This window comes from Erpetoichthys calabaricus, chromosome 9, assembly GCF_900747795.2.
Source record: "Erpetoichthys calabaricus chromosome 9, fErpCal1.3, whole genome shotgun sequence".
Classification (NCBI taxonomy): domain Eukaryota; kingdom Metazoa; phylum Chordata; class Cladistia; order Polypteriformes; family Polypteridae; genus Erpetoichthys; species Erpetoichthys calabaricus.
Genome location: NC_041402.2, coordinates 117526778 through 117549153, shown reverse-complemented (window position 1 = coordinate 117549153; position 22376 = coordinate 117526778). Strand labels below are relative to the sequence as shown.

Below are 22376 nucleotides of genomic sequence, written 5' to 3'. Positions count from 1 at the left end.
CTTTATAACTAGCCCATCACATGCAGCCCCATTCTCTTATTCTGGACCAATTCTGAAACACCACTCAATCTAAGCTATTCAAAACATGTACCTAATTTTACAAGTTTGATAAAATACTGAGAATTTATATTTGCTAAAGAAATATTGCTTATTGAATAATAACGTGTTATATAATGTTTTATCAATGTTGTCATACTTATGAATTGTTACATTTTTAAATTTTATTATTTGAAAATAGTTTATTAGTAAAGAGACTCAGTAATGAAACAACTGCTTTCTTTTCACTATTTTCATTTACATTCATTTTCTCCATTTGTCATTTTTTGTAAATATTCTGGTTGAGTTTGAGTTTTTGAGATTCTCGATTACTGTAGAATGTGGGAATAACGTTTACTGTATATGCATACTGGTAGCAGCTTAGCATGTTAATTTGTCCATGATGTGGTGTTGCTACCTCTGTAAAATAGAACATGCTGAAATATTCAGGTGTGTGTGTTTTCATTTCATTGTTTTCTTTCAGTGTTCAGGAAAGAACAACCCAGGGAAGTTTGGAGATGGATTCTAGCTTTGTGTCTTTCTGTAAGGCTGGAAAGCTTATGCTTAATATATTGGCAAGCTGACTAATGCAGTACAAATTTACTGTGCAAGTGTAAATAGATTTTAAAAATGCGCATTCCAGGAGACCCCATACATGTCCTCCACCAAATAAAATGGCACACAGACACTAGGTCAGCTTATAACCCTTACTGTGCAGGAAAATGTTAGGTTAACTAATCAATCTTCAAATACACTAATTTCTATTTAATTATAATAATAATAATTCTTTGCATTTATATAGCACTTTTCTCACTACTCAAAGCACTCAGCAATTGCAGGTTAAGGGCCTTGCTCAAGGGCCCAACAGAGAAGAGTCCCTATTGGCATTTATGGGATTCGAACCGGCAACCTTCCGATTGCCAGTGCAGATCCCTAGCCTCAGAGCCACCACTCCGCCACGTTTTTTTAGACTTGTGTATATCCTCCATGGATTACTCGGCACCAATTCATTGGCACTCAGCAAATGTTTCGGTATTTCTGTTTTTTCAGCTCCTTTGGGGGGGAAAAAAAAGTGTATATTATATAATATGTATGTGTATATATATATATATATATATATATATATATATATATATATATATATATATATATATAAATAATGTATTTATTTCATTAATGGGTTATTCAGTATCACTCTGAACTACTCAAGTAATGCTTCGGTACATATTTTCCAATTTTTCACTGTTTTGTAAAAGAAGACATTTGAAGTCATTTTACCATTCTGTGACTGTATGCTTTTACTGTTGTGTTCTCTTTGGATCACCAGCAATTTTTTTTAAATGCTTAAGTACATTGTCTCAAAAGGGTTTTAGGATACCCTAAGCCTTGGCATTGATGTAGTAGGTCTCTTTATGGATTGTATCACTGTTGTCCAATTACATATTTTATCATTTGATGTCTTAATAATAATGGTGGTGAAAGTTACGTTTGAGGTCCTATTCTGCAATCGCAGATTTATTAACTGGGTGTGACCAATGAGAATGTCATTCATGAAATAAGTGTATCACTGACAGCTTCTCAGTTCTGTTCACTGGCAGTAGAGATTTGAGGACAAATACTGAACTCATTTCTGTAAGATAAATAGATTACCAATCAATCATACAAACTTTCGTAATAGAGACAAACCAGAAATTCTAGTTAAGAACCTCCTATTCTTAAAGAAAAAAATGTAAAAAAAAAAAAAATAATAATAATTCAGAATTCATAAAAAGAATGTCTAGAGATTCATGGGAGCTGTAAATTAGAATAATGTTGTACAGCAGATGTATGAAAGCTTCTGTAGAGAATCCAAGAATGATCTTTAGGTTCATAACCCTTCCAAGGTCGCAAGTGCTGTACAAATAAATATTCTGGACAACCTTTGACTAATTTGGAAGTAGAAGGAAATGCACAAGAATTACTTTTAAAAATGTATTTTTTTAAACATCTTGAAACATGAAAACAACATTGAAAATGTGTGGGCAAAATAAGATAAGTACATGGTCCAGGTAGTTTAATGAATGTGCTTGTTAAAATATATTGATGAGGAAATGTTAATGACTAAACCAACCACTAGAGATCTTTTGTAGCAAGTTATATTTAGAATGACAGCAATGATGGCAGTCAGCGTAGACTTTTAACTTGTCTCTGGATTTGTTCTGATTTTCATGTATTTTAAATCCTATGGTATGATTTAATAGGGCAGGATAGTGGCATGCATTGACACAGCAGCCTGGAGCCCTCTTTTTAGATGTCGCTTTTTTCTTTATTTTATCATTGCTATTTTACTTTTAAGCACAGTGAGCAACTGTACTCAGTTTAGTACAGTTCACATAACACACAGCTTGCAAGAAATACTCCATATTGGAATGAAGGGCTTTATTCCACCACCACCTCCCAATATACCAGACGAGCCTCTCAGCACATCAGTGCCCACCTGGATTACCACTCCAGCGAGGAGGCAGTGCAGGTGGAGATGGGAGAGGAAGCAGAAGCTGGGTAAAAGAGCCGGCGTTTATACTAGACTAAAGAGCATCCTGATCAAGCCAGCTCTAACCCAGCCTGTTCATCGCAAACGTCCAGTCTTTAGTCCACATTGAGATTTTGGATTTCGTTCCACAGGATGAACAGCTGTACCTCTTTTTTCATCAAAACCTGGCCGAACGCTAACATCCCTGATGTGGTTTTTGAGCTTGCAGACAGGACTGTTTACCGCTCAGATCATACTGCTAAATTAGATAAGGACAAAGGAGAAAGGGTGTGCATATATGTAAATAAAGCTACAGTATTTGCACCTCCACGGTAACTGCTGAACAGTATTGCTCTCCGGATTTAGAATTCATAACACTGAAGTGCAGACCTTTTTATCTGCTGAGGTAATGTCAAGCTGGTATTGACTAACCTGCACAATACTATGAACGGTCTGCAAAATAGTCATCCAGATGGCACGTTTATCTTAGTGGGAGATTTTAATCAAGCCAACCTTAAACGTGTGCTCCCCATATTTTATCAGTTTGTTGATTTCTCAAAAAGAGGAAATAATACGCTGGATCACATATACTGTACTGCAATATAGCAAATGCTTATACAGCATAGCCCTCTCCCCACCTCAGCTGACCACATTTCTTTGTTCTTGACTCCTGCCTACAAACCCCTTATCGCCAGGACAAAGCCTAATGTGCAAACAGTCAGAATCTGGCCTGAAAGAGCCATGACTGAATTACAGGACTGCTTTGATGATATCAATTGGGAACTGTTCAAACAGGCAGCTACAAAAGACAATCACATGGATCTAAATGCCTCTGCCTTCTGGATGAACAAGGAGGTCCAAGACCATTAAAGGCATGTGACATTGCTTTCCATATGGGAGACCTAGAGGCCTATAAATTCAACCAAAAATATAGGAGCATTTTAACAGCTCTGACTCCTGATTCATATGGTTGGCCATTAGGTCTATCACAGACGTCAGGGAGAACACCTATCCAACCAATACTGGAAACTAATTTCTTCCTGATGACCTAAGTCACTTCTTTGCACAGTTTGATAAGGACAGCAACCAACCTATCACCAAACTAACCCGGTAAGAGGCCCCATTATGCACTCTGGCACTGAATGAACATGAAGTGAGATGGGCTGTGTTTCACAATAACCCTAATAAGTTAGCTGGCCCTGATGGGAGTCATGGATGGGTTCTGAAGGATTGTGCAGAACAGCCAACTGCAGTGTTCACCAGCCTGTTTAATATCTCTTTAGAACAGGCCACTGTCCGCATTTTCTTTAAGTCCTCTACAGTTGTCCCTGTTCCAAAACAGGCAGTTGTGAGGTCCTTGAGCGATTATCACCTGGTGGTCCTAACCCCTATTGTTAGGAAATGCTTTGAACATCCCCACCTCCCTTCTTACTTGCCCTTCACACTGCCCTGTCACACCTGTAGCAGAGGGCCAGCTATGTATGAAGTGTTCATCGACTACAGCTCTTCTTTCAACTATTCCCCCAAAACCCCATCCACCCCCAAAAAAATTCCTATCAAACTAAACAACTTGGGTCTTAACTCACACCTGTATAACCCATGATAGTAACATCATAATAAAGTTGGTAGATGACACCACAGTGATAGGCCTGATCTCCAATAGCAGCCTATAGAGAAGAGGGTCAAGAATCTGGAAAGTTGGAGCCAGAACAACAACCTTGCACTTAATTCCAAGAAAACAAAAGAACTGATTCTGGACTTAAGGAGACTGAAGTACAGTGGTCACCATCCCATAAGCATTCATTTGTGATACTGGGAGCCAAGTTTCAGATTCTTGGGAGTCCACATCAGACACAACCTGTCACAGACAACAAACAAAACAGCAATGGCAAAGAAAGGTCTTCAGAGGCTTCACTTTCTGAGGAGCCTGAAGAAAGATTAACTCCCACAACAAGTGCTGGTTAACTTCTACAGGTGCAGCATAGAGTCTGTCATCATATACTGTGTTACGGTGTGGTATACTATGACTGCTCCTCTGAGAACAAGAAGACCCTCCTGTGCATTGTAAAACAGCTCAGAGAGTTACTGGCACTCAGCTACCATCACTGGAAGATATCTTCACTTCACGCTGCAGGAGAAAATAAACAAACATTTGTAAAGATCCAACCCACCCCTACCATAGCATTTTTACTCCTCTGCCCTCTGGTAGGCACTTCAGAGCAGTGCATACCCACACTTCCATGCTGAAGAATAGATTTTATCCCAAAGCTAATCAGCCTATTAAATGCACAGCGATCACTGCCCCTTTCTATAACAGAAACCACCACCAATTGAACTGAACATCTGCATCAACCACATAGTGTCACATACATATACGTGACCTATGTGGAACTCATCATTACATTGACTGTAATCTTCACCGTGACTTCATTTATTATTTATCTGTGTTTACTTATATGTTTACGTTTTACTTTTAGTCTGTGTATATTTGGTACTGTTAATAGTAACTGTGCTTCTTATAGTTTAATGTTTACTTAGTTTATTTTCTTGCCCCAAATGATATTTCATTATATTGTTCATTGACAATAAATGTGTCTTGCATCTTAATACCAAGATAGTGATTTACAGCGCATCACTTTTTCCACATTTTGTTATGTTACAGCCTTATTCCAAAATGGATTAAATTAATTTTTTCCTCAGAATTCTACACACAACACCCCATAATGACAACATGAAAAAAGTTTGGAGCTCTGACAGAGTGACCATCGGGTTCTTGGTCACCTCCCTGACTAAGGCCCTTCTCCCCCTATCGCTCAGTTTAGATGGCCAGCCAGCTCTAGGAAGAGTCCTGGTGGTTTCAAACGTCTTCCGCTTACGGATGATGGAGGCCACTGTGCTCATTGGGACCTTCAAAGCAGCAGAAATTTTTCTGTAACCTTCCCCAGATTTGTGCCTCAAGAAAATCCTGTCTCGGAGGTCTACAGACAATTCTTTGACTTCATGCTTGGTTTGTGCTCTGACATGAACTGTCAACTGTGGGACCTTATATAGACAAGTGTGTGCATTTCCAAATCATGTCCAATCAACTGAACTTACCACAGGTGGACTCCATTTAAGCTGCAGAAACATCTCAAGGATGATCAGGGGAAACAGGATGCATCTGAGCTCAATTTTGAGCTTCATGGCAAAGGTTGTGAATACTTATGTACATGTGCTTTCTCAGTTTTTTTTATTTTTAATAAATTTGCAAAATCCTCAAGTAAACTTTTTTCACGTTGTCATTATGGGGTGTTGTGTGTAGAATTCTGAGGAAAAAAATGAATTTAATCCATTTTGGAATAAGGCTGTAACATAACAAAATGTGGAAAAAGTGATGCGCTGTGAATACTTTCCAGATGCACTGTACATTGTGTCCTGCGTGGCTTGACATAATATTTGGCCGAAGAGAAGGCTGATAAACATATATGCGTTTAAAAAGGGTAAGTCCACTGGAGTTAGAATTATGAATGTTGTTGAAGAATATTCCCAATGGTAATAGGTTAGACGAGTTGGACTGAGAACCATTTACATTGCAATGTAGGTTTATTTTCTAAGAACTGATTATTTATGTCTGCACATTAGGCTCGGGATGATACCCACTGTCACACTCACTTTAATACCTAAGAAAAAAACAAAAACGTATTTCCAAAATCAAGAAATAAACTGAGGTCCTAAATCGGAGACCATTGATAGAGATAAAATCATGGAAATTAAAAATTTTCTCAATGAAAATACCAATAAATGTGGAATTGAGAAAAGCTTTCTCACTAACTGGCAAAGAATGTAAAAGTCCCGCTGAATAGATTAAGCAGGACTGTTACATATACCACAGGATTTGACTTACTCTTTAACATCTTCATCAGTTTCTTTTCTTTAAAAAAAAAAAAAGAAGAAAAAAATTCTTGGACAAAAGACAAATTCAGACATAGTTACGGTCCTGGAGTCCTATGCCAACTGGCCATCCGTATAGATAGATAGATAGATAGATAGATAGATAGATAGATACTTTATTAATCCCAATGGGAAATTCACATTCTTCAGCAGCAGCATACTGATACAATAAATAATATTAAATTAAAGAATGATAATAATGCAGGTGAAAAACAGACAATAACTATGTATAATGTTAAATGTTAACGTTTACACTCCCGGGTGGAATTAAAGAGTCGCATAGTTTGGGGGAGGAACGATCTCCTCAATCTGTCAGTGGAGCAGGACAGTGACAGCAGTCTGTCGCTGAAGCTGCTCTTCTGTCTGGAGATGATACTATTAAGTGGATGCAGTGGATTCTCCATAATTGATAGGAGCCTGCTGAGCGCCCTTCGCTCTGCCACAGATGCTAAACTGTCTAGCTCCATGCCAAAAATAGAGCTTGCCTTCCTCACCAGTTTGTCCAGGCGTGAGGCGTCTTTCCTCTTAATGCTGCCTCCCCAGCACACCACTGCGTAGAAGAGGGCGCTCACCACAACTGTCTGATAGAACATCTGCAGCATCTTATTGCAGATGTTGAAGGACGCCAGCCTTCTAAGGTAGTATAACCGGCTCTGTCGTTTCTTGCACAGCGCATCAGTATTGGCAGTCCAGTCTAATTTATCATCCAGCTGCACTCCCAGATATTTATAGGTCTGCACCATCTGCACACAGTCACCTTTGATAATCACTGGGTCAATGAGGGGTCTGGGCCTCCTAAAATCCACCACCAGCTCCTTGGTTTTGCTGGTGTTCAGGTGTAGGTGGTTTGAGTCGCACCATTTAACAAAGTCATTGATTAGGTCCCTATACTCCTCCTCCAGCCCATTCCTGATGCAGCCCACGATAGCAGTGTCATCAGCGAACTTTTGCACGTGGCAGAACTCCGAGTTGTATTGGAAGTCCGATGTATATAGGTTGAACAGGACCAGAGAAAGTACAGTCCCCTGTGGCGCTCCTGTGTTGCTGACCACAATGTCAGACGTGCAGTTCCCAAGACGCACATACTAAGGTCTGTCTTTAAGATAGTCCACGATCCATGCCACTAGGAATGAATCTAATCCCATCTCTGTCAGCTTGTCCCTAAGGAGCAGAGGTTGGATTGTGTTGAAGGCGCTAGAGAAGTCTAGAAACATAATTCTTACAGCACCACTACCTCTGTCCAAGTGAGAGAGGGATCGGTGTAGCATGTAGATGATGGCATCCTCCGCTCCCACCTTCTCCTTATATGCAAACTGCAGAGGGTCAAGGGCGTGTTGAACCTGTGGCCTAAGGTGGTGAAGCAGCAGCCTCTCCATGGTCTTCATCACATGTGATGTCAGAGCAACAGGCCAAAAGTCATTCAGCTCACTAGGACGTGATACCTTTGGGACTGGGGTAATACAAGATGTTTTCCAAAGCCTCGGGACTCTCCCCTGTTCCAGGCTCAGGTTGAAGATGCGCTGTAGAGGACCCCCCAGCTCCGATGCACAGACCTTCAGCAGTCGTGGCGATACTCCATCTGGACCCGCTGCTTTGCTGGCACGAAGTCTCCTCAGCTCTCTGCTCACTTGCGCTGTTGTAATTATGGGTGGGGATGTCTTTCCTATGCTGGTATCAGCAGAAGGATGTGTGGAGGGTGCAATACTCCGAGGTGAGAGTGGGTTAGGGTGGTCAAACCTGTTAAAGAAGTTGTTCATTTGGTTTGCTCTCTTCACGTCTATCTCGATGGTGGTACCCCGCTTCGAGCTGCAGCCAGTGATGATCTTCATCCCATCCCACACTTCCTTCATGCTGTTATTCTGCAACTTCTGCTCCAGCTTTCTCCTGTACTGCTCATTCGCCGCCCTGAGCTGGACTCGGAGTTCCTTCTGCACGCGCTTGAGCTCATGCTGATCACCGTCTTTAAAAGCCCTTTTCTTCTGGTTCAAAAGGCCCTTGATGTCACTTGTAATTCATGGCTTGTTGTTAGCATAGCAGCGTACTGTTCTTACTGGAACTACAATGTCCATACAGAAGTTGATGTAGTCAGTAGTGCAGTCAACAACTTCCTGAATGTTCTCACTATGAGATCCCTGCAGGATATCCCAGTCTGTAGTTCCAAAACATTCTCTCAGAGTATTCTCAGCCTCCGGGGTCCACTTCCTGAATGATCGTGTGGTTACAGTAGGACTCTCACTTTTTATTTATAGTGAGGCTGAAGCAGAACCAGGTTATGATCTGCTTTCCCAAGCGCAGGCAGCGGGGTGGCGCTGTATGCGTCTTTAACGTTTGCATACAATAAATCAATAGTCTTATTTCCCCGGGTGTTACAGTCCACATACTGGGAGAATGCAGGTAATGTTTTGTCCAGCGTCACATGGTTAAAGTCTCCAGCGATTAGCACAAGCGCCTCAGGGTGCTGCGTTTGTAACTTAGCAACAGCAGAATGGATGATGTCACTCGCTGACTCCACGTCCGCCCGAGGAGGGATGTAGACGATGACAACAATGACTTGTCCAAACTCTCTGGGCAAGTAGTAGGGACATAAACTTACGGCCAACAGTTCGATATCCCTGTAGCAAGTGGAGATTTTGACATTAACATGTCCAGAGTTACACCACCGTGTATTAACATAGAGAGCGAGTCCTCCTCCTTTGTGCTTCCCACAGGTACTTGCATCTCTGTCCGCTCTAACTGTGCTAAACCCGGGTAGCTCCACGTTGGCATCTGGGATGGTGTTATTTAGCCAGGTTTCGCAAAAACACAACAAACTGCATTCTCTGTAGGTCCTGACATTTTTCACCAGCGCAGCCAGTTCGTCGATCTTATTTGAGATTGAGTTCACATTCCCCAGAATCACAGAAGGCACCGAAGGCTTGAAACGCCACTTTCTCGCAAGCCGCTTCATTTTTAGCTTAGTGCCGGCTCTGCTGCCACAATACCGCTTTCTTACCTCGTCGGGTAAATATGGAACCACTCCGGCACTGGCATTTGTTCTCAGCACTCGAAGTTGAGTACTTGAATAGGCGAGTCTCGGCGTGTAAAAATCCATGCCCACGTTGTAAAAGTAAGTGTGTCCAGGGAACGAATCCACATAAAATAAAGTAATAGGAGTGATCAATAAATAAAAATAGAAAAATAAAAGTAGAAAAGTACACATACATATACAGTCATACACGGAGCTGCTGAAAAGGCTGCCACTCACGGCGGCGCCGGATGTTAATGCTGTGAATTTCCCATTGGGATTAATAAAGTATCTATCTATCTATCTATCTATCTATCTATCTATCTATCTATCTATCTATCTATCTATCTATCTATCTATCTATCTATCTATCTATCTATCTATCTATCTCTAGTATAGTATAGTATAAGACTGTACTGTACTGTCTAATATGATGACACAGTCTTTCCATGCATTGATTCTTTTGCTCCCGGTATCACAAATTAATTTTCCGTTGGCAGGAAAACAGCTTGCAAGTAGACCACCTGCACCATATGTCACCATAGGACACCAAGAAAAGAAATGTTGCAGAGAAGGATTACTAACTGTTTATAATTATTGTATTGCTTATTTTTATACAAATGACTAAAAAACAGTGATATAGTATGCACAGCTAATCAGTATCTCTAATCAGGGTGTGCTATACTGAAGTCATCAGGCTGAATTAAAAAATTTAGACTGTAGGGATGTTCCATATAAATGGGCAGATCATTCTGTAGCTAAAATCTTGACCTCCTACTGTTATTTTGTTAATCCTATGAATCTTTAGTAAGTGGCATTAGAGCTGAATGATATACCAGTACTGAAAATATACAAAAAATACAAATTTTTAAAATGGTTTGTTTCGAGCTGTTTGATACTTTTGTTAGTGGGGATACATTGTAGGTTTAAAAGACCTTGTGCTCAGCACTTTGCTCTTCCATTCTTCAGTATGATGGAGGGCAGCTCCACAGGAGTTTCACCCCCCACTAACCACATCCCCTGACATACTAGAGTCTCCACATGTGAACCTCCTGCTCTTTGATGTGCTGGAGAACCAATCGGGAGTTATCTGTTATTTACTTCAGTATTGGCATTGAGGTCCTAAAGCCGGTATTGATACCGAAGATAAAATTTTAGCACCGATCCAGCACTATTTAAAATCTTGATCTTAATTCATGCTTTGGTTTATAAGTAATAATAGTTTGACATAGGTAAGGAGTGCCTTGGCCATTTAGGGCTTTATGTGTAAGAAGGAGGATTTTGAAATCAACACTAAGCTGTACTGGATTCCAGTGATTACAACTTAAGAACTAAAGTTATGTGATCATTTTGTGTTGTTCTTATAATGATTCTTGCAACAGCATTTTGAATTAACTGAAACCAGCATATAGAATGATTTGAACATTCAGTGAATAGTGCAGTGCAGCAGTCAATACTAGACATATTGTAAATGCATGAATTAATTTCTCTGTATCTTCAATATTCAAAAACTAACTTTATTTTCAGTTATTTTTAAGGTGTAAAAATAGATATTAGGTAGTTTTGCAATGTGTGTTTTGAATGATGTACTGGTGTCAAAAATAATGCCTAAGTTGCATGCTAATTCAGTAAAACTAATGCTTAGAACGAGTTAAAATTGGAATAATATTTACTCCCCTAACAAATGACATTTATGCCTTTTCCTGTATTCAGAGACTAGTTATCTTCCATCCATTCTTTTAAGGCATTGACACATTAATTAAGGACACTGTAAGAAAAATGTTCTTTGGCCTAAAAGAAAGGTTTAGCTGGGTATTGTTTGCATTTGAGTGAAAATTAATGTTTTTCTAATGATAGTCCCCAGTGGAAACATGTAAAGTGAAAACAGTGAAGGTCTGAGTACTGAGCCCTGAGGGACACCATGTTTAACTTCTGAGTATAATGTCAGAGTACTATCAACGTGTTTCTTTACTTCATATTTATCCTGTTGATTTCAGTATGTAATCTGTGCCAGTATAGTAGTTGAGAGCCCAACTCAATTTCCAACCTGTGTAATAGAACAGAGTGGTCATAGGTGCTTAAATATAACACCATAATTACTGTAGAATTTCCTTCATCAGACACTATTTGAATATTGTTTACGACATGAGTTAGAGCCGTTTCTATACTGTGAGGAACCCAAACATGAATTTCTCATATTATTTGCGATATGTAATATGAGAGTGAAGCTGCATGGCAATTACCTTTTCAAGTATTTTAGAAAAGAAAAATTACATTTGAAATAAGTCTATTAATTGTTTACAGCGAAACATAGGTATTAGTTATTTTTTTCCAGTAATGGTTTGATAGCTGACATTTTAGTGCATTAGGGACTGTGTTCAGTAATGAAATATTGATAATACTAAGAATTTATGCTTCCAAAACATCTATTCAATTTTCACTTTTTTCAGACTGGGTCCAAAGGATCGGTAGTAGCTTACATTTTAAAAATTAAAGTTATGGCTTTTGTCTCCTTTGCCAAGTTAATATTACTAATGTCTGGAGCACAAGGAGAGAAACTGTTTCACAGTGCAATATTTAGTTAAACTAATTTAACTAACTGATAAACAGTACACAAGAATTATTTTTGTTGTCATCTAATTATCTAGAATAGTAGTCAGAGAATTCCTTAGAAGGCTGGCGTCCTTCAACATCTGCAATAAGATGCTGCAGATGTTCTATCAGACGTTGTGGCGAGTGCTCTCTTCTACACAGTGGTGTGCTGGGGAGGCAGCATAAAGAAGGACGCCTCACGCCTGGACAAACTGTTGAGGAAGGCAAGCTCTATTGTAGGCATGGAGCTGGACAGTTTGACATCCGTGGCAGAGCGACGGGCTCTGAGAAGGCTCCTGTCAATCATGGAGAATCCATTGCATCCACTAAACAGTATCATCTCCAGACAGAAGAGCAGCTTCAGCGACAGACTGCTGTCACTGCCCTGCTCCACTGACAGACTGAGGAGATCGTTCCTCCCCCACACTATGCGACTCTTCATTTCCACCCTAGGGGGGTAAACGGTAACGTTATACAATGTTATTGTCTGTTATACCTGCATTTTTATCACTCTTTAACTTATTCTTTTTTATCAGTATGCCGCTGCTGCTGGAGTATGTGAATTTCGCCTTGGGATAAATAAAGTATCTATCAATCTATCTATCTGTCTAGAGCTGCCCATACAAGGGTATTTTTTATACCTTTTAGCCCTGCCTATCCATGCAGTTTGGAACACCTGTAGCTTTGTTGCTCTCCAGCTTTGCTCTGGTTTTCAGCATTATAATTTAAGTGTACATGTGCTGTTTTTACCAGGTTGAGTTTCTTTGTGTTTTAACACTAGAATCCCTGAAGCCTACAAAAAAAAAAAACTCGTAATCCCGGGCCACCTTAAATTCCTTTGCACCTCTCCTCATTGGCGTCTTTTGTTTTGCAAATGTATCAAGCAGCCTGCAATGCCCCCCCACCCCCACCGAACGGAAGTCAGCTTGGGCAAAAAGTTCTCCCAACTCAAGTGTGCTTATCTGCATGTGAGTTGCCTCGAGTTGTATAGGGTAAATAATATATCGCTATTTGGACTACATACATTTCATGTGTTTTCCATGTCTACAACAATCTGTGTAAGTGTAGGATGAAAGGAAATGCTTGGCAAGAAATGCTGAACACATACCTAAAGCGGAAACTTTTTCAATATTATACTAATAATGACATGAAGTGTAAATATCAAATAAACGTGCGCTTTCATTCAAGAATATAACCAAAGTTAAAAAATAAAAAATAAATCTTTTAGTTTATGTGTTGCTGTTATTGAGTTAAAAACCCAACCTCAAAACTCAATTGACAGAAAGTTGATATGTATTCTTGGATGGTGCAGAGGTAAGAACTGCTCCCTTATAACCAAAAAGTGCCAGTTTCGAGTGTCTTGAGTAATGAGCTGCTATTATTATTACTTTAATACAATAAAACCATAAATTTGATTTACACTTGGTGTAAATTTTGGCTACTTGTTAAAGTTAGAGCTTTTTTTTATTTTTGTTATTCAGTTTTATTCTGTCAGTGACGTTCACATGGTACAACGAACTTGCTTCTCCCTCTCTGAGTTGATGACGTTTATCTCCATTCCTTTCACAAGAGTAGCAATGGATGGTGACAGCTATCAGACTATCATGCGGTATTTGCTCTTTGACAACAAAGAACGTGTGAAAAATGAGAGGCTGCGATTTCGGACATGTGGCAAATTTTTGTTGAGAGCTATGTTTTGAGTTAAAACCCAAGGGCAAAGACTTGCCGAGTCTGTGGTCATAAAGCTTATGGAACTGTTTCTGGTAAAAGGCAGAACAGTAACAACAAACAGCTTCTTCACAGCGCTTTTTCTGGCTAATAGGCCGCTGCACCGAAACGCAATTGTGCTTGGCACCATAAGTAAAATGGGACGTTCCACCTGCAACTATAGTTACTTTAATATGCGCACAATTCACCTCGCTATTATTTAGATCTGCCAGTGCCATGGTGACAGTGTATGTGCCCAAAAAGAAGAAGTCTGACTGCATTTTCAGTACCATGCACCGTAACACGGAGTACAGGCAAGTTCGAAAAAAAAAATATGTTCAAATGACAACTCATGTTCAAATGGCATAGCGTTTTCAAATAGTGACATTTTCATGTATGAATGTGTGTGTGCATGCGTGAGAAAGACAGAGACAGACTGGATCTCATTCAAGTGGTTACTGGAATATAAAATGAACACTTTTGCAAAGGTTTAACAAAACAAGTGTACTTTTATTCAAAAATAAAACTGAATAACATAAAATTCAAATGACAAGATACCAAGAAGACATGATTGACCAGCATTTGTGTGTCTGCTTATATCCCTTCAGCGATATCTTTGTTGACATGGAACACACATGAAATATGTATATTCCAAATAATGATATATTATTTATCCAATACAATTCTAGACACCTAACTCCCAGATAAAGAGACTTAGAGTTAGGTCCATAAATATTTGGACAGAGACAACTTTTTTCTAATTTTGGTTCGGTACATTACCACAATGAATTTTAAATGAAACAATTCAGATGCAGTTGAAGTGCAGACTTTCAGCTTTAATTCAGTGGGGTGAACAAAACGATTGCATAAAAATGTGAGGCAACTAAAGCATTTTCAACACAATCCCTTCATTTCAGGGGCTCAAAAGTAATTGGACAAATTAAATAACTAGAAATAAAATGTTCATTTCTAATACTTGGTTGAAAACCCTTTGCTGGCAATGACAGCCTGAAGTCTTGAACTCATGGACATCACCAGATGCTGGGTTTCCTCCTTTTTAATGCTCTGCCAGGCCTTTACTGCAGCGGCTTTCAGTTGCTGTTTGTTTGTGGGCCTTTCTGTCTGAAGTTTAGTCTTCAACTAGTGAAATGCATGCTCAATTGGGTGAAGATCAGGTGACTGACTTGGCCATTCAAGAATTTTCCACTTCTTTGCTTTAATAAACTCCTAGGTTGCTTTGGCTGTATGTTTTGGGTCATTGTCCATCTGTATCATGAAATGCCGCCCAATCAATTTAACTGCATTTAGCTGGATTTGAGCAGACAGTATGTCTCTGAACACCTCAGAATTCATTCATCTGCTTCTGTCCTGTGTCACATCATCAATAAACACTAGTGTCCCAGTGCCACTGGCAGTCATGCATGCCCAAGCCATCACACTGCCTCCACTGTGTTTTACAGATAATGTGGTATGCTTTGGATAATGAGCTGTTCCACGCCTTCTCCATAAGTTTTTCTTGCAATCATTCTGGTAGAGGTTGATCTTGGTTTCATCTGTCCAAAGAATATTTTTCCAGAACTGTGCTGGCTTTTTTAGATATTCTTTAGCAAAGTCCAATCTAGCCTTTCTATTCTTGAGGCTTATGAGTGGCTTGCACCTTGCAGTGCACTCTCTGTATTTACTTTCATGCAGTCTTCTCTTTATGGTAGACTTAGATATCGATATGCCTACCCCCTGGAGAGTGTTGTTCACTTGGTTGGCTGTTGTGAAGGGGTTTCTCTTCACCATAGAAATGATTCTGTGATCATCCACCATTTTCTTCTTCCGTGGACGTCCAGGTCTTTTTGCGTTGCTGAGTTCACCAGTGCTTGCTTTCTTTCTCAGGATGTACCAAACTGTAGATTTTGCCACTCGTAATATTGTAGCAATTTCTCAGATGGGTTTTTTCTGTTTTCGCAGCTCAGGGATGGCTTCTTTCACCTGCATGGAGAGCTCCTTTGACCGCATGTTGTCTGTTCATTGCAAAATCTTCCACATGCAAGCACCACACCTCAAATCAACTCCAGGCTTTTTATCTGCTTAATTGATAATGACATAACGACGGACTTGCCCACACCTGCCCATGAAATAGCCTTTGAGTCAATTGTCCAATTACTTTTGAGCCCCTGAAATGAAGGGATTGTGTTAAAAAAATGCTTTAGTTGCCCCATATTTTTATGAAATTGTTTTGTTCACCCCACTGAATTAAAGTTGAATATCTGCACTTCAACTGCATCTGAGTTGTTTCATTTAAAATTCATTGTGGTAATGTACAGAACCAAAATTAGAAAAAAGTTGTCTCTGTCCAAATATTTATGGACCTAACTGTAAGCTCTGACAATTTTGCGTCTGACTTGACTTCAGCTGCCTTGGTGGGGGATGACTGTTTGCTGCTTGTGCTGATTGACACAAAGATGCTGATGAGGAGGTATAAGGGAATTTAAGGTGGACAGGCATTAAAAAATATTTTTGTATGCTCCACAGATTCTAGTGTTAATGTTATAAGTCATGATTGTAATTAATATAGTTGCTATTATTTAAAATTTCTAGGTTTTAATTGGACTTAAATGGTCCAATAATGGGGTTAAAAAAACAATGTGATAATAAGATGAACAAGCATTGCATATATTGTTGCATTCAAAAATTAAGTTACAATAAAAATTACACATTTAATTTATTAATGCTAATAAAAACATTGTTTTTCAATTGAATTTTTTTTTATATAAAACAGAACTCACAGCAGATGTTCAGTGTGATCCTTGAGGTACATAGTTTTTAAAAATCAGGTTCAGGTGATTTAAGATATAGTCTCTAATCTGGATCTGCATTCATTTTACCATGGTATTTAGTTCTTATAAAGCTATAAGAATAAAAAGCCCTCCCAAAGTGGCTCCATATTTCTGAATGTCAACAGAAACTTATGACAGCTTGTATATTGAAACCTGTGAGTCAGCTGTTCATATTTTCTGTTAGTGTCTGCCCAAAAGTAAATAAGGAATTGTCTTTTCAATTCAGCTGATAAGGTAATATCAATCAAAAGTTCTGTCAACTTCTCTTTTTTGTTGATTGATAATCTGGCTGCTTGGAAATAATCTTCTTCAAAGAGTCTGCAATCCAGTTGTTCTCTTCGGGAAGTATTTTGGGAAGTACTTCTTGAAAGATTATTTAGCCTCTTCAAGTGTTTAATAATTTTCTTGATCATTTCCTAGGAGAGGTGCAGTTTATTATCACATAGGAAATTTTGCAGAGTTTTAGATACCTCAGACTTACCTTTTTCAGTACATAATCTCCAAAAATGTATTTTTTTTAATCATAGATTTGATTTTTTTTGTCTGAAATATTAAAGATAGTTACCAATCTATTTTGAAGTGACAAGTTTAGTTTGTTTATTTGTGGGAAAATATCGGATAAGTATATTAAGACTCTGAAGCCAATTACAGTCTTGTAACTTGAAAGCAAGACGAAAAGGATGGTCTTTAACTCTTTGATGGCTGAATATTTTTTTCAGGCAACTCACTTTTCTGAAAAACACACAAAGCAAAGGTTTCACATGTAAATCAGTGTGAAACGTCTGTTGCTGTGGCTGCTGTCGGCGCCTGTTCAGGGTCTCTGATGGCTGTGTAGGGGCCAGCTTGATGACTGGTTGGAATGTGTGGCGGGCTGGCTGCCTGACTGTCTTTATATGGCAGTGCAACACAATCTGGTTTGTACCTCTTGTCATCGTAAGTGGTGATCCTCCCAGGCAAACGTTACCATAGGTGTATCAACTACACAAGCGTGTTCAGCACCACGATTAGCTGGTGACAGATCAGCTGAAGCCGGTTCCTCACTTTAGTTTTCAATCTCCATCTTCAGATCACTTACATCAAAATCAGAGTCCAATTCGGCAATAATATGCAAAACGTCGTCCAAGGGGTATTTTGCTTTGTGTATTCACTTTGGTCTCTCACCAGACGTCGATGCCATTTTAGAGGTTGTTTGCTCTTCGCTAATCACGCATGAGCAGGAAAACGAGGTCAAACCAACGAAGTTAACTTTCCTTCTAGCAAAGAGAGCCGAACTAAAACAAAGCAGCAAGTTTTACAGCTGATTACTGTCCTCTACCCCTGAATTTACATTTGCCCTGAAAGAGTAAAAATAAATAAATAAATAAATGTGGGCCTCATGTCTAAGTTTGAACAGCCAAGTAAGGACTTTACCACAAGAGAGCCACCTTACATTTATATGAAGAAGTAGGGTAGAGTGAAGACTCATCATTTCTTCACATAGTTCTTTGAAAAACCTTTAGTTTGTGATATTTGACATTACAAAATTAACAGATTAAAATATTAACAAATTTCAAAAACACTTTTAATTTACAAGGACAGCGCTGAAATGCAAGGCTTTGCCTGTGGATGCAGCAATGGTTTCAGGTTATATTGGGGGCTACCTTCATGACGTGAGCACGAAGACCAGACTACCCTCCATCATTGCATAGTCCACAACAATTAGAACAATTAATATAATTTTCTTTAAAATAAGAGTCAGTAGCATTAAATACAGGGGATTCATCAGATTTCAAAGTGCCATATTTTTACAACTGTGAGGTGCCTAGGAACCAATTACAGTACATACCAATTGAAAGAGGAGGTCATAGTTTTTGAATGTCACCAGGAAGTTCAAGCATTTCTCGATAACGAGCTCCTTCATCGCAGGACTGGCCGTAAAGGAGCCCATGATTTGGCACTCCACTTCGGCCCCCAAGATTACCAGCTCATACCGTGTGACTCTTTTTTTTATTGGGGGGGGGGGGGGGTACGTTAAGGATTCTGTTTATGTGCCACCACTCCTAACAAAAATGGATGATCTCCACAATCACATTGAAAGAGCCATGAGTACAGTGACACCCAGAATGCTCAATTGAGTATGGGATGAATTTTACTGTCGCATTGATATTGTCTGTACAGCTTGAAGAGGTCATATTGAGCACTTGTAAAATTGCATAATAAACTTTATGCTCACCTAAACCATTTACAATTTACTGCAGTGTCCAAGTGCAATAAATAATTTTGAAATTGGTTGAATCTTTTTGAATAACCCTGTATATCCTCACCTCTTGTATTCTCTGACAGAAGTAAGAATATATATATGCAAAAGGTTTTCTTCAAACTCATTGCCTTTCAAATACCTCGCAGTAATAAGTATAATTAGCAACATATGTTCTTTTGTCATTGTTAATAGCAAAATATTTATTATTTTTAATTCTACCTAGCAGTGTCACCACGACATTGTCAGACATATCCTGAATTCTTAGAGAAATTGCATTGTTTGAAAAAGGGATAGTGTTCATCTTTCGAAAATGGTCCTCTCTGTGCACACATTCATTGACATATTTTATCCAAAGAAAAATTAAATTATCAACTATAGTTTGATTTTTTTTTAACCACATTTAATTATATGATAACTAACATGGTATGAGGCTTCAACTGCATTTTTGTTATGTTTCTTAGCTGATGTTTTAATAGGTACTGAAATAAATTGTGTTCCATGTTTTTACAAATGGTGTGCCTTGTTTGTAAATGCCATAACTGTAAAACGGGTTTCATGCTAACTTTGAATAATACTTCTCCACACACTAAACACTGGGGTTTAGGATAGTCCTCATCTGCTATTAATAAAAAGCTATACTTGATGTATTTGTCATGGTATTTTCTATTTTTTTTACCAGTATGTGTAAATAAAAAGTTTTTTTTTACCTCTTTAACACCAAAGTATTAGGTGTGTCATGGAAAGTATTCGGTGATTGACCACTTTTAATAATTGTGTTTGAGCTTTTTTATTGCTCTGTTTTTCAACCACTGATCCATATCAGATAATACATGAATTTAGCAGTTAGTCAGCTGACATAAACCTACCATATATAGAAATATCCAGTAGAACTCTCTTATTATTTGCTCACTGCTGTCTGGACTAACTAAGCTGCTGGTTGAGGTGCTCACTTGTATATACTCTTGATGAAGTTCTACAAATCTCATGGTGGAGGGGTCTGCCCAGGTACTGGCATGATGGCACACAAATGTTTCTGAAGTGGAGGAAAGTGAGAGCTGAGTTTGTAGTGTGCTGCGCCACCGAACTGGTTTGCTCTAGTGATCCTAATTAGTCTCCTAATTTCCTAATCAATGGAGATGTTGTTGGTGGTGATGAAATCCACAATAAATAAACAGTAATTTGATTTTAAGATATTTCTTCCAAAGATTGCCAAGACTATATGGCAAATGATGGTCTACAGAAGTTCCAATATCTTATTGAGTGTGTTGGCTTGATTGCAGAGCGCTGAGCTTGCTCAAGAATGCCTCTGTAAACAGCTCCTGCAGGTCTGGGTAGGCATCATGCTGACACCTATGTGATTATTTCCTCCTTGTTCTATACAGTGTAAATTTTTGGGATGAAGTCTGATCTTGGAGCACACCACTGAGTGTTTGGTGTCACACTGTGGTGTGAGCAAGGACTGTGATTTTTTTTAATTATTGAAATTGAATTAATGTTTTAAATTGGTGTTCAAATATGAAATTTGTTTTTTTGTTTTTTGTTTTAGCCAGATGTTACAGTTAAACAATTAAGCAAATATCTATTTTGACCAATAGGTCACATTTGTTCAGTCAAAACATTTTTGCAAAGAGTATGACTTTAGTGCTTCTCTTACCAAAAAGCTAGTTCTAAGGTCTTTTGTCTGAGATTTATTTGGAAATCAATGATCGGATTTTGACAGCGTGGGACGGATACTGGGTCCTTCTGGGAGCCTCTTGAACCCACCACTGCTGATAACGTTCCTGAGGGATGAGCCAGGCAAATGAAGACACTCGCAAATAGCAAGGGTTAGGTGCAAAAGTAATAACTGCTTTTATTTAAAACAATTCAAAAACAAGATAGGTGTCCAAAACAATAAAGTTCCCAGTGCATTCTTCGTAAATAAATAAAAAAACAGGACAATAAATAATGCTCTAAAAACACTGGAGGTTAAAAGCCACAGACAGTCCACAAAACGTTGAGCCCAAATGTTACCCTTCTAAACCATGCACTTCCTCCCCTTATCCTGCTCAGACCTCACTGGAGAAGGAGATGCCCACTGACAGGTTCAGTCATCCTTCTTCCATGAGTCTGGGTCCCTGCTGTCCCATGGCTCCCAGCACAGGTCCCTATTGCCCTTGGCTCTCAGTAGAGCTCCCCATCAGAGCGTATTATATTATAGCGTTATTTGAAATACATGTTTTTCATGTGTGTTCCATGTCTACAACAATCTATGTAAACACATTGTTATAACAGAAACATTTTTTATGTTTTAGTAATAATTGACAGAATGTAGACATAAAGTGTATAATGTGTGAAGCCTGAAGTCCAAATATCAAATAAACACTTTCACAAAAGGTACAAGTATAACAAAACCATTGTACTTATCTTCAAAAATACAACTGCAGAAAAAGAACTTGCGTTAGGGTGCGACATTGACACGCCCTTAATACGATTGCTTTGGTGGTGCAGCGGTAAGAACTGCTGACTTGTAATCAAGACGTTCATGGTTCGATCCCGGACGCCTCCATTTTGAGTAGTGAGCTGCTGTTATTCTTACTATAATAGAATAAAAACATACATTTGATTTGAGTCTGTAACAGCCGGTGTAAATTTATGGTACTTGTAAAGGTTAGCGTTTGTTTTTTTTTTTTTACTGTATATACTCACGGATAAGTTGGGACTTGATTTTACAGCATAATTTCGGGTATTTTATAATGTTGGTCGTATAAGTCGAATGCGGGAAACTCACGTTATTCTTGCAATGGATTATGATATGGGTAACGCCCACCAGAGAGAGAAACTATGGAGCACACTGCCTTTTCTTCTATGTGGGTGCGGCAATGCGCTTTATCAGCGCGTGGTCCTAACCCCCTCTCTCTCTCTCTCTCTCTCTCTCTCTATTGTGCCTATGTGACCAAACGGTAATACCCAAAATATTCCGAAGCATTGTTTACACTGACTTGTGTTTTTTGTATCTCACACCCCCATACATCTTTATCATAAGAGCATCCCTTATCTATGATGGAGCATTCAATCAGAAGAAAATATGAAGCTGTTTTTAAATTAAACGTCGTTGAAGTAGTAAAAGAAATTGGTAACTGTGCTGCTGCAACAAAATTCGATGTGTCTGAGAAACTGATGTGAGAATAGAGGAGGCAAGAAGAAAAAAAAAATTGTCACATTTTTGAACGGGCGTATAATTTCGAGGTCTGATTTTATGGTCAATTTTTTGGGTTTCAAGACCCAACTTATACGTGAGTATATACGGTAATTGTTTTATTCTCTCAGTCATGTTCACATTTGCCCCAATCTGACACTGCTGTTTTCAAATAAAGACGTGCTATAGCAGAGGTGAATTCAGATGCGGACGAGGGTTCTACATCAGAGAAAGGGAACAGAAGCCCTCTGCGCAAGAAACATCCACTCACATTTAAGAACAATGCAGCTGCACCCGGCGTAAAGGTGAAAGATAACATGGTTTGGATGCAGCAACAGGTCAGACATCATCCT

The 22376-nt window shown here is 38.9% G+C and overlaps 1 protein-coding gene across 1 annotated transcript in view; it reads left to right on the top strand.

The window, feature by feature from the left end:
• The window catches only part of LOC114657624 (transcription initiation factor TFIID subunit 4-like), a 458757-nt gene that overhangs the window by 303117 nt on the left and 133264 nt on the right, over positions 1 to 22376 (top strand). The window lies entirely within an intron of this gene.